Source organism: Triticum urartu, chromosome 1A, assembly GCF_056163025.1.
Source record: "Triticum urartu cultivar PI428250 chromosome 1A, HENAU_Tu73, whole genome shotgun sequence".
In the NCBI taxonomy this organism is placed as follows: domain Eukaryota; kingdom Viridiplantae; phylum Streptophyta; class Magnoliopsida; order Poales; family Poaceae; genus Triticum; species Triticum urartu.
Window position 1 is genome coordinate 365,858,848 of NC_141873.1, and position 13,851 is coordinate 365,872,698.

Sequence of the window (13,851 nt, forward strand, 5' to 3'; positions counted from 1 at the left end):
ATGATTGTTGCCAACTTCAACCATCATAGTTTCCTTGCTATCCGCCAGATATAAATCGTACGGCCTATAATGCAGGATGGCAGGCACACCATCATCATCAACTCCGTTTTTATAAGAGTAGAGATAAAATATATTAAATGTAGTATAACATGTTCATAACCACACCATGTGTATCACCGTTATATATATTCACACATGCGTCGGTTTGAAACACTATGATAAATTCTTCAAATATCTGAATTCGCTTTTTATAATCAAGTATATATGATCTCTATTCGTCTTTTACACCCACACAACCCTCTTATCTTTGTAGCTAGCGCTAACTTTCTCTTGTTCATGCACACGCCCGCATCCCTCTCACCCTCCCTCAGCATTCTCTAGCTCCATCGCGCAAATTCGTCTTTTCACTTTAGGTCGTTCACCCACGGTGTGTGTAGGCCCCGAGCTCCTTCTTTACGGCACACATTGATCGATATGCCTCTCTAGCTAGGTGTGCCTAGCACAAACACAAGATTCCCCTCTTCTCTTGTCACCGTCCATGCCTCACTCCCACCAATCTTTTCATCGCTCTCGTACTCGCACACTCCTCCCCCCCTCGATATAGTATGCCTCTCGTACCACCTCCTACATGCATCCCTCTCTCTCTATCCTTCTCCTCGTGCCTCATTTGCTTCTAACACACACATGCATGTATACCAACTGATCTCCCAACATATACCTAGATCGACTTTAACTACCCCCCCATCGATCGACGTACCTCATAAGTTATGTCTCTCCTTCCTCTAACAAAGGGCGATTGATCTTCCTATGTAGTTACGTCTGCTTACCACAACCACATCGCCCCCCCTCATCATTCGTGCATGCCTCCTGACCCATCTCTCACACGCACGTGCACAGACAACAAGCAGCCATCTCCTCTCTTATTGATATTGTGGGCGTGCCCTCCATTTGTCTAGCAAGCCTATCCCACCATTTGTTAGAAGCAACTCCACTACCACCCCCTCCAACACTCTAGCTCTATCTCTCTCCCAAACTTATTCCTCTCCTGCACATATGCATGGATGCCGATCGATCTCCCTTAATACATGAGGCAGATCGATCTCCTTAATACATGAGGTAGGCCTCTCTCCTCCTCCACACATATACCAGCCATTGTACCTCTATAGTTAATTGGGCCTCCCTCTTCCCCCACCACACACCAATAGTCGAGCATTGCAGGTAGGTATCCATGCCACAGAGACAAACTGCACATGTCCCATCTCACATTCCAGTAGGTCAGCCACTCTATATCTTTGACGTGGGCACACACAAATTCGATGGCACTCTTTATCTATTGCGCGTGTGCACACACACACACACATCATCCCTCTCTTCGATTCTATGGACACCTCAAGTCCACTCTCTTCTCGTGGATCGCCCCCTCTATATATATGTTATATCCAGGACTCTATTTCACACACATTGCATATGTTACATTTTTTGATTGACCCCCCCCCCAAAAAAAAACTCTCAAGAACCCACACACTATATCTCTCTAGGTTTGTACCTCTCTCACACAACCCCACGTAGGTGGTGTACGTATACAAGAAGAGAATAAGTGCACCGTGCATGTACTCACGCTTCGTGCCCAGCCACACCGGCGCGGGTACACGGTGGAGCTCATTTCTTTGCGAAATGGCAGCCCACGTGCTAATTTGAACGCCTGTAGAGGTTTTTTTACCTAGGGAGGTTGTGTACCACGCGTGCACGAAACAAAGTTCGACTTGACGCGTTATTTTTAAATAAAGTTACATCGCTCAATGGCACGTACACAGAATATAAAACGATTTTTATGGAGAAAAAGGTAGTCCGCTCACTATATACAATGGAGCCTGCCTGCCTGGTTTGTCGCTCTTCAGAGTATCTCACACAAGGCTGTGGTGGCCTCTCTCTCTCTCTCACCGTTGGTCACTGATCCGGCCGCATCCCGTCCACCGGGGGAAAGGGAGTGTGGTGGCCTCTCTCTCTCTCTCTCTCACCGTTGGTCACTGATCCGGCCGCATCCCGTCTGCCGAGGGAAAGGGAGGAAGTGCATCGTTTTCCGTTCGACGACGCCGAGGCAGCACGTCTCGATCTGCGGTACATGCCGTTCTCTCTGACCAAGCTTCGGCGCGGCAGGGCCTACGCCACCTGCTCGCAGATTCCGCCCGCCGCCGCTAACCTAGTTACATCCCGATGACCTCCAGGTATCCGCTCCGGCCTTGCTCCCCTGCCTGTCTTCCCACGTCGCTGCATGTGGATCTTCCATAGTTCTTTTCCCAAAACATAGCTCGTCCGGCGTACTTTCCATATTGCATTCTCGTCCTCACACCATTTTAGACAAACACAACCGTGTTGTTATCTTCCCTTAGGACAAGGAATATGCTTCTTTTTTGTCGTCGCATGTGTCATCAACTGTTATTGGCCAGTAATTGTTTCCTTTCTACCTCTTTTTTGCAAACAGGGCTATCCATTTCACCTCGTTTCTATTGTGACCTTTTGGTGAACTGCACAAATCACTTTTTTCTTAAGAGTGTTTTGTGCAGTTGTACTAAAATGTCACACGGGCAACGTCTCTACATTTCAGTGCGACCGCACAAAGGGAGATTGGTTTTGCTCGATCCTCATCCAACTCCGAGCCTAATCTTCTCTAACTAGTTAGTCTTAAGAGAGGCTGCAAAGGTGGCCGGCTTCTATTTGTGTGTTTATTGTTTCATCAGCAATCATCTATTATCGTAATCACACTTAATATCTTTGGAGCAGGGACGCTCAGCTCTATTTTAGTGGAACTGCACAAAATGATCGGAATGTTGCGTGCTCCAGACAGCTACTTTTTTCCCAACATGCCTTGTTGATTTAGACAGAGCTGGGGGGACGTTGCTGCCAATGAAAGCATGGATCAATTTTAATTTAACACCTTCTCACAACTCTGTCTTCAGTTGTGATGTAATTATTAGCTCTGATCTGCTAATAATTGACGTGCATTAGCAAGGAAGTTAGTTTTTTATTGTTTCCGAAAGAGCATCGATGGCAAGACACGCGAAACAAAAGCTGAAAGCTCACACCATTGTACAATTTCATGTCACTGGAAAATTATTTGTATAGTACATCAATTATGTAAACAAATGATGGATGCTTGATAGCATTGCCAGAAGCCTCTTCATCATCCGGGTCCATGTGCCATGCACAAAATTATACTCCTTCGTTCCTAAATATTTGTCTTTTTACAAATTTCAAACGGGCATATTTTAGAGTGTAGATTCACTCATTTTGCTTCGTATGTGTACTCCCTCCGTTCCTAAATATTCTATTCGTCTTTCTAGAGATTTCAACAAGTGACTACATACGGAGCAAAATGAGTGAATCTACACTCTAAAATATGTCTATATACATCCGTATGTGCCAGTCCATTTGAAATCTCTAAAAAGACAAATATTTGAGTAGTCACTCGTTGAAATCTATAGAAAGAGAAATACTCCGGAGTATATTTAAGAACCAAGGGGGTAGTGCACAACCGCATGGGAGACTCAGCCCGGTCGTTGCGCCCGTTAATAGTGAGTAATGAGCAGTCAAATCATAAGACCCACCTTTCCCACTGTAAGTTGCTCTGAAGAAGCAACCATCAATACACTCTTCTTTGAATCCGCTCATACTACTCCATCCGTCACTGTTTATACAACGCGCTTCAGAAAAAAGAAAAAAAAATCTATGGGACCAAGGCGACTAGCGATCGGCCTGAAAAATAGCATTGATAATTATAGCACGGCGTCTATTACTAGAGGGAATAATGCGTACACACATGCATGCAGTGCTTCCACCCCGGGTACACACATGCATGCACTTACTCCACTCCGTAGTAGTACAGTACATGGAGAGAAAATTGTGGACTTGATTGCGGTTACCACGCCCTAATTAATTGAGCATTAAACCAACCGCGTCTAAAGTCTCTCTGGTGGTGGAAATGCATTAAGAGAAATGCATCATAATGAAGCGTGCCCTGTAAACTATGACGGAGGGAGGAGTAGTATGAAGGTGCAAAACCAAGTACGCGTATGGCCAGTCGGTCAACGCACGTCCTCTTGGCATATCACTGACATGTGGGACAGGAGTGTGAGGAAACCAATCTCAATTGACGGCAAAGAGCCAACCCGCCGTTCCTTGAGAGAGACGAGGAGCGAGAACACACAGACGGGCTCGCACAGAGGCCAAGATATATTCGAGCATGGTTGGTTTATCGATATCATTCATTACATGTTAGGCTGCCGTTTTCCGCCCTTCTCCGGAATAAACGTGTACTTTATCAAAGATAAAAAAATAAGAGTACAGAAGCTCCACCATGCGGTTCTAGTAGTAATACTACTCATACTACTGCTCTTGGCTCTTCACCTCTTCGTGAAGTCGAACAATGATGGTACTCCGCATGTTGGGTGCTACAGTGTATGCCTCTGACAATCTGACACCGAATGGACTGATGCATGTCCACCGAGGGTAGGTTGCATTAGACAAAAGGCGTAAGCGAGCTTCACCTTGTCCTGCAAGCTTCTTCTCATTCTGTGAGTTGACGGGACACACCAAAAAGTAGTGCTAGTCCATACTCCCTCCTTTCCGGTTAATATGGCTTAATCTTTTTTGCGGGTAAATGAGAGAGCTTTATTCATATATAAGCATTCTTAGGACGATCATCCAAGACACTGGTCACTAGGAAGTGAGGTACCCCGCAAAAAAGAAGTAGGAAGCGAGGTGTTTCATCAAGCCAGCTCTCGGCCACATTCAAAGTGCAGCAAGCACGGTTCGCACAAAGATGCGCCGCAAGGTTTGCTGACCTGTTTACATGCTGGATAACAAAAAAGAGGAAATATTACCGAGCACTACTATTTGTAACAAGATATGAGCCAGAATTAAGCGTGAATTGTGGCGAGTGTTCCATGCAATCAACTTCCATTATCACATGCGAGAACCCTCGAAGAGAACCAAATGTGTTGAAGATTGCTTTATCACATTTTAAAATTATAATAAGAGTGCAGACGCTCCTCCATCCGGTTCCTAGTACTAGTATAGTACGTACCTTTATAGATTATAGTAGTAGTACTAGTAAACTTTGCGCCTGGCTGTTCGCCTATTCGGGAAGTCGAAAAATAATAGCACTAGTAGTAGTATAGTGTATGCTTCTGGCAATCTGACACCGAATTAACTGTTGCACGTCCACCGCCTAAGCGAGGGAGAGCTTGCATTAGTCAAAAGTTTCTCCTTGTCCTGCGAGCCACCGCGCGCAAGCTTCTGCCGTCCTGCAACCTTCTCCTCGTTCGGCAAGTTGACGGGACATAGCAAAGTAATGCTAGTCCATACTGCCTCCTCTCCGGTTAATATGGCTTAATTTCAAACGAGATAAATACACTGTCTGTCACTGCATATTTGTAAAAATACAGTCAGTGGACTTCATAATACGCTCATTGCGCTCAATATATATATTTTTCGGTGTTTATACGGTCACTAGCTCACCCTGACTGAGTATGTGTGTGCATGCACGTGTAGGTTGAGCACTTGGAGTGACCGTGTGTGTTCCGTCGTGTGCTCGGACATGCGCGTTTTTGCGTCCATGTGTACGTGTGACTGTTGCATACACGTAGGGGGAGTACGTGTAGGGGCCACTAAGGAGCAGTCAAATCACACAGTAAGTTAGTCGGAAGAAGCAACCATCATTTCACTCTTGAATGACATGTACGCAATATAAAATGGTTGATATGGAGAGAAAAAGAAAACCACTATATATACACTAGCAGGAGCCTAAGCTACAAGCCTGCTTGCTTAGGTTGCTCTCTTCACAAGCATAGAACGACGGGCCTGATCCCGCAACTGGGGGAAGGGAACAATGTTCTGCATAGACGCGGTCGACATCGGCGAGGAGAAAACCCATAGTTGGTGCGTCCCAATCGGGGGTCACCGCGGTATGGGCCGATGCCGCGTCCCAACCGCCCTTCTAGCTACAGCCCGACGTCCTAGGTAGTCCATCTTCCTTTTGGAGCTGGCTTGCTCCACTGCCGTAGCTCCATCTCCATGTCGATCTTTCTCTACTTCTACCGGCTTCTACTTGTGATGAGTTTATGTCTCATGAACTAGTGCCAATACTATTATTCTAATCACACTTCTTCAATATCTTTGCCATCAGGGATGCTCAGGTCGATTTTAGTGGAACTACACAAAAGCATCGTACGATCTGAGGGTGCCAGCCGTCTTTCCTTCGACAGGTTCTACCTGGCCAGGAAATTAAATCATGTTTAGGGTTTAGGGTTTAAGTCGTAGTGACCCCATCAGTAGTTTTTCTTTCATACACGCTCTCACAACTTTTTTCTTTAGTTGTGAAGTAAATATTGGCTATGATCTATGAATCATTGAGATGCATCAGCATGCGTGTTAGTTTTCCTTTGTATTTGATGGAATGTTGTAACGGGGCAACCTTGGAATAGGAATGAAAATGGAGTGGAAAGTTTCCGTTTTTCCGGAGAAAAAATGGAAACAGAGAGAAACCAACGTTTCGTTTCGTTGGATCGTGCCATCGAGCAAAACCAACGTTTAAATCACGTCTGTCGTGTTCGTGTCTCACCCTCCTCCACGGCTCGACCCCACATGGTCGCTCGGCATGCCACTCACCGCAAACCGAGTGTATGATAACTTTCCCGCCTGCTCGTCGATGGATCGCGCCATGGAGTACTAGCACTACTGGAAGAGATTGACGAGTTGGGGGAGGACAACTAGCTGTAGCATGGACTCCCAAGAACTTTTTACATGCATGTTGTAGCCGGCTATTGCGACCTTTGAACGCGGAGCAGCCGCGTGCACCCGGAAGCGGCGCGGGCGACGCTCTCTCGGCCGGCGCGCCGCTTCAATGCCGGTGCCAGTGAGAGGTCGCGTCCGCTCTGGCCGGGCATGAATGCGGCACTGACCGTTTCGGGCGGGAAGCACGCGCGGGTGATGAAGAGGGTTCGGGTTGGTCAGGACCGGCCATGGCAGCGGTCCGGACGTGCGCAAACAAGAGATGATGTACGTTAATATTGCTGCGTATATAATTAACAACGTAAATAATGTGCCAGTTGCACAAATATGATTGGAGATGGAGATGGAAATGGAATTTTACGTAAACACGGATATGCATGTCTATGTCTATGTGTGTGTGCGCGACGACTCTCGCGACCTGGAAGCGGGGGCGTGTTTTTGATCGAGTTTTCTTTCTTGGTACGTTAGAAAATCAGTTGATCTAATTCACATCTAGATGTTATTTAAGGATATCACATCTAAGCTCCCACAAGTACATAATGTAGCAACAAGAAACAAAAAAAACTAGGAAAAAAATAGACCACAAACAGAGTGGACATCAACTTAGGGTTTGCACTCTCCACACGCTCGCCGCACTACATATATGTTACACGCTGGAGGCTCAACGTTCATTTGCTAGGGTTTGCTATATTCACAGTCTCTCACCCTCTCTTCACCGATCTAAACAAGACTATGTTGGCCTCTTGTCTCTCTCTCCCCCCTCACAGCTGGTGAAGGAGGCGTCCGTATCCCGTCGCACTGGGAAGGGGAGGAGGTGCAGCGTTCACTCTATCGCCTTCGGCGAGGGAGGAAATCCACTGTCGGCTGCGCTGTTCTCTTTCACCCAGCGCCTGTGCGGGAGGGCCACTGACCCCTTCTTCCTCGCAGCTGTACGTAGTGTGGGCAGATCCGGCCTCCCATGCACGCCTTGCCACATCCCGACGACCCTAAGCTATAAGTTTCTTTGAAACCGTCGTTGCTCTAGCTGCATGTGGATCTTTTTTGATCTGTAGTTGAATCTAGGTCTTGGTTCAAAGAGGAAAAAATGGTGCGGTGGGCTGGAGCAAGAATCTAGGACGTGGTTCAATGAGGAAAGGAGGGGCGGAAAGTAGTATAGACTGGCTATCCAGCCGCTTTGTAGGTCGAAAAGGGAAAAAGGGGGTAACCCAGTACACACATCTGTAAGGAACCGATCTCTTTGTTGAAAAGGGAAAGAAACTGGGGGTCGGGTAGTTTGTGCAGGACTAAATTTGCTGCCCTCACATAGGAAGAAGGTTCAAAGAGAACAAATATGGGACTAGCGCATATATGCTGCTTGGCTACATACTCTGCATCACCCATTTATACGTGTGGACGCACATGGTGCTGGCATGTCCCATACAGCTATTTTGCTGTTGTTAATCTAAGAATGCCGCCGGAAAATTGAAGCAATGCCACTGTTAAAAGTAAATTACATTTTTTAACGAATGTTGTTTCAAGAAAATGTCTCTGTTAATATGAATCAATGCAACCGTTTTAGAAATGCTACTGTCCTACTTTGTTTTCCATCCAAGATAAGTTAGATGCTTCTTTCTGTCACCGTTTGTTTCATCCTCCTTTATCGGCAAGTAATTGTTTCCTTTTTTGCCTCTGTTAAAACAGGGGTATCGATTCAACACTACTAGGAAAAGGCCTACTAGTGGTGCACCAATTTTGCCTACTAATGGCGCACTACTGGTGCGCCACTAGTACCACGCCACTAGTATTTTTTACTAATGGTGCACCACTGGTGCGCCATTAGTATCTGATATACTAATGGCGCACCACGCCGTGTGCCATTAGTATAGACCACCATGCGCCATTATTATGCCTCCCAGGGGGCCATATTTACCCACATGCTTTGGCATACTAATGGCGCACTGTGGTGTGATGCGCCATTAGTATCCTTTGGCATACTAATGGCGCACTTTGTAGTGATGCACAATTAGTATCCTTTGGCATACTAATGGCGCACTTCGAGGTGATGCGCCATTAGTATGAATATTAGGTTTTTTTTACTTTTCTGATTTTTGCACATGTTACAAAATATATTATTGGACAGAATATAGATAGCAGCACACAGCAATAGCAGATTCATCGAATACAATAGAAGATTAGTCTCCGAATACAATTCATCATATTAGTCTCCGAATTCAAAAGACCGAACAAAGATAAAACATTACAAGTCTCGAGACCGCGAGTAGCGAGTTTGTCTTTACATTACAAGTCGATATCGATCATCTAAACTACCATCACATAGAAGAGAGTTGCGGTCATCACGATGAGCATCATCGTGATGAAACTGGTCTTCATCCGGTTCCTCCAACGCTCCCTCCTCTCTCCCGCTAGATAGCGGGCGTATCTAGATTCCGCCTCCGCCCTAGTGGTGTACCCTTTGTAATTGTTACCGCTGAAACGGTGAACCTGTCTCCGACACTCCTTCCCAGTCGTCGTAGACTCCGGGAACCTTACCCTTGTACACGACATATGACGACATCTCTATGCACAAGCCAAACAACAGACAATACATAAGCAATATATAAGTATGCAACAAAAAGATCAGAAGAGAAAAGCAAGACATTAATAGCACGATTCATGGTCCTACTAATAAATAGCATCGATTACATCTAAGTTGAGCGACTGTCCAAACCAAAGAGACATACAATTCATTAAATTTTAATTACAACATGAGCCAATCAATGTTCAGAACTACACATAGCATCACTACTTTCGACTCGACTCATGGGACCGGAGCGTGGATGAAGCCGCCGTCTATCGTGATGGTCATGAAATTGCGGGCGTTGTCAGCCTGCATTTGTAGCGTTGTGTCTATCTCACTGTTGGACGATTGATATCTAAGGTAGAACTTCCTCGGGGTATGAAGGACATCTTGATGGACGATGTCCGCAAACTCCGAATGGATGCGAAAGAATTCTTGTCTGATGTCCGCGTCCTAGATTGCCGACAAGCTCGCGGCCCAATCTTTGAGATTATCTGGTAGCAGAAGGTGATGCTGGTCCCATATGATCTCCTGCATGTGATGGAGGGCATAGTAGGCATCCTTCTGACAGCCAGGCGGCTGCTTGACGCAGCAGAACTTAGTATTGTGGGCAAACATGTGCTTGCCGTACCTACGAACTGGCCTGGTGAAGGTGCCTCCAAATTTGGCGTAGCCGGGGAGAACATCATCAAGAACTTTCTTGATATTTGTGTAGTTCATCTTGGAGTCACGGTTCGGGTCGAAATACGTGGCCATGGAATATTTCGGGCTTAAGAGGATGAGTGTGCAATGTATGTCACTGCACAGAACACAGGATTATAGAAAAAAAAAGAACGATCGAAATCTAAGAAATCATATGTTTCGGGGCGGTTAAGGGATAACTTACTCGGGAAAGTAAGACACACGGAAGTTATCCTTATCTGGGTTTGCCAGAATGACGCCTTCGAGGTGTGAACTCGCGACTTGGCGGTCCCCAGCGCTGCCCAAGAGCTTGGCACGCATGTAGAAGGGGTCGACTATCACGATGTTCGGGGTCTTGTCTCTAATGATCCGCATCTCCATACTCAGCGAAAACAGCCGAACGAAGGTGTAGTGTAGTGGATGAAGGTTAAACATAGCAAAGATGTCATCAAATCACAGGACGATCGTACCCCCGATGGCGCCATCCACAAAGCCCTTGCCCTCTGGCACCTTGGCCACGAAAACCGGGTATGCCACATAATTCTCTCTGAGACGCCGCTTCTCCAAAGAAGAACACTGCCATGCAGACTCCGCATAGCACCGGTTGCAGCATTGAGCATATTTGTCGGTAGCATCGCCCTACCCACCACATGCACCCTCCTCGAGATATCCTTAGGTGAAGGTGGCCCGTCCTGAGCACGGATCGTACTCGGTGCCGGCTGGCTCGCACCGGCGCCCTTTTTAGCCTTTCATTTCCGTCCCTTCTTCTTGATCTGCTGTAATGGGACCGAGTTCTGCTCACAGACCGCCTTCTTGAGCGTGTTGGGGCTGATAATATTTGGCACCTCGGCTATCTGAGGCTCGGTGAAGGCAGCAGCTGGAGGCGTCTCTTGAGAACTGAACGCCAGACGACGCCTGTTGCAATTGGGTTTCTCCGTCGTACCAGCTAGATCGCGGTCGTCTTGGTTGGGTTCTTGATAAGGAGGCCCGCAGAAATCGTCACCGTACCCATGTTCGGCAAAGTACTTATCAACGTTGCTAAATGTACCGTCGTCATTGTCGTCGTCGTCCAGATCCTGTGCCATATGCATGTACGGATCCTGTGCCATAGGGATGTCCGGCATGTCCGGTAGCGTTGCGGCGTTCTTGCCATGGCTTGGCACCGACATGACTGGCGGTCCTGTCTGTGGGGTTGTGTCCCCCGCCCCCAAATGAATCTGGCTCTTCGGCCAAAGCAGGGGCCAGCTTACGCAGACGCTGAGGGTCATCTCTTCTTCTTCGTCGGCCCCAGCGGGTCGAATCGGAGGTAACAGCTCGTCGCAGCCTGGCAGCACCCGAACCTCTTCAACCCTATACACTGTGGGTGGCATCGGATTACCGTGGAACACGGGGTTTCCCGGTTGAACGATTCTGCCCTTGGCGACATCGACCAACTTGCTGCCCACGAAGTGCAGGAGAGTGCAAGGAATGTCGGCGGCGCCCTGCGAAAACATGTAAGGCATCAGGGATGCCCAGTCAAAGGCAAGGAGATGAAGTCATCGACCGAGAGGCTTAGTTACAGTGATGCCGTCGAGCTCGGCTAATGTCGAGGCACTGCCAACGGCGGACGTGCAACTGACGGAGGGGCCGCTTGCTGGCGAGGTGCCGTCCGGCATACACCCGGGTGCATTAAGCTCCAATGCCCATGCCGGCGCAGGAGACATGAATACCGCCTCCGCCGGAGACACCAATGGCGCCGCCTGCGCGTTGTGCGAGTTGCTGGCCGTGAAGCTGGGAACTGGGGGAGGCCCCTGTTGGCCGCCCACAATCCACGCCGTCAGCCCATGAATCAACATAGGCACCATTGCGTTGAGCGTCGTTCCCAGTTGTTGTTGCACTTGCTCTTGGACAATCTCCGAAATCTGCGCCACTTGTGCCTTGAGTGCTTCAACCTCGCGCGACTGGCTTTCTGAGCTGGTCTTTTGCTCCTTTCACCCACCAGCGGTATAGTAGGACGACCATTTTGTGGACAAGCCTTCGCCGGCCACACGACCAGCTGACGTCGGCTTACTGAGCTTATTCTTGTTTTTCATTACATTCAACGCCCTATTTAAAGGGGTGTCAAAAGGGGAGCTCTGAGATGACCCAGTGCTACTGCTTTCATTGTCCCGCGGAAGGAACGTGAACCATTTAGAAATATTGGGGATTAATTAGAATGCAACCATATGGAGCTAATTACGCGGGGGATGTATTCCTTACCAGAACAAGATCAAGCACCCTGGTCTTCGGATCCGTGGTAAGCTCCTTTGTTATCGGGTCCTCCTTGTACCGGGCCCTGAGAAAGTTCCTGGTCTGCTTGTCACGGTATTTCTCGAAGCGGGGCGGTAGGCCTTGCTCGGCATGCTCCGCGCCCTCCTTGTCCCATATAGGCTCCGCCACTCTGTAACCGCCGGGACCGAGTTGGTGGACCCCTAAGTTCAACTTCCGCATTTCTTTCCCCCACTGACTTGATTCGGAGGTTGCGCTGCTCTCGAACTTGATCTTGAACTCCTTGTAGTCATCTTCGCTCATCAAAGTATATTTTGCCTTGATCTTCTCATAACTATCACCTTTTTCAATCATTGCCTTCACCGTGCTTTTCCAAGTAGACAGGGCCGTGCTCATCCTCGTGAGGGCGGCACCGTGCACTTTATTCCCTGAGAGGCGTGTGTTTGCAAACTCAGCGGGGAACTTGTATCGTTCTTGCAGCTTCGTGAAGAGGAGGCTGCGCAAATTCCCTCGGTCCTTATGCCTTAGGTTCTCGGTGTTGATCGAGACGGTGCTTCGAAGAATGCACCCGAGCTGAACCGAGTACCCCTTGACTACGTGTTTGGGCACCATCGGATGCCCGTCGGAGTTCACTTCAGTAAATTCCTCCCTGACGATGTCGAGCACGCTCGGGCGCCGGTCCTTCCGTTGCCCCTTCGGTTGGCTGCCATCTGTGCGTGCGCCGCCATCATAGTGGTGGCATCTGCGGCGCCATCATCAGTGGTGTCATCCTCGACGCCACTAGGGGTTGTGTAGTCAGGATCGGTGTCTTCCGCGGCGTCCTCATAGCGGTGAGGTTCTTCCTCCAACTCCTGGGACAGCTCCCAGAATTGCTTGCCGCCCTAACCACCGGCCTCATCGTTGTGGGCCATGTTTCGCTCTAAATAGGAAAAAAGTTTGGTTATTGTCAAGGAACAAGATCATGGTCTCATCATTTAGGGTTTTTCGACACCGAGGCATCCTAAAAGCTAAGCTTTTATCATTTAGGGTTTGTCGGCGGCGAGGCACCCTAAAAGCCTAAGCGTAAATCATTTAGGTTCTTATCGACACCGAGGCACCCTATAGAAGCCAAGTTAAGTTTTCATGATTTAGGGTTTACCGATGCCGAGGCACCCTAGGTTGGGCCCAATCACTTGGCACTAATCACTTGGCTCTATTGCCACCTATGTTGGGTTTATCATCTAGGGTTTATCGATGCTAAGGAGAATTCTAAGTTGGGCCTAATCACTTGGCTCTATTGCCACCTATGGTTTAATGCAACAAGAATGGCGGGGCAGTTGATCCTACTTAATTAAGTACTAAGATACCCCGGCCCATGCATTAGTCGCAAGTACCCCATATGTCCTATTTTTAGCAAAGTCATGCTAAAATTCACGGAAAATTTCAGCATGACCTTTGCTGAAAATAGGATATATGGAGTACCCGAATTTGCCGGAATGGAAGTTAATCGATATTCCGGCAAACTCAAGGGCCTCTCGGGGTATAGCAGCATCACAAGTTGACAAAATTACACCATGATGATACCAAATTCTTGTAGC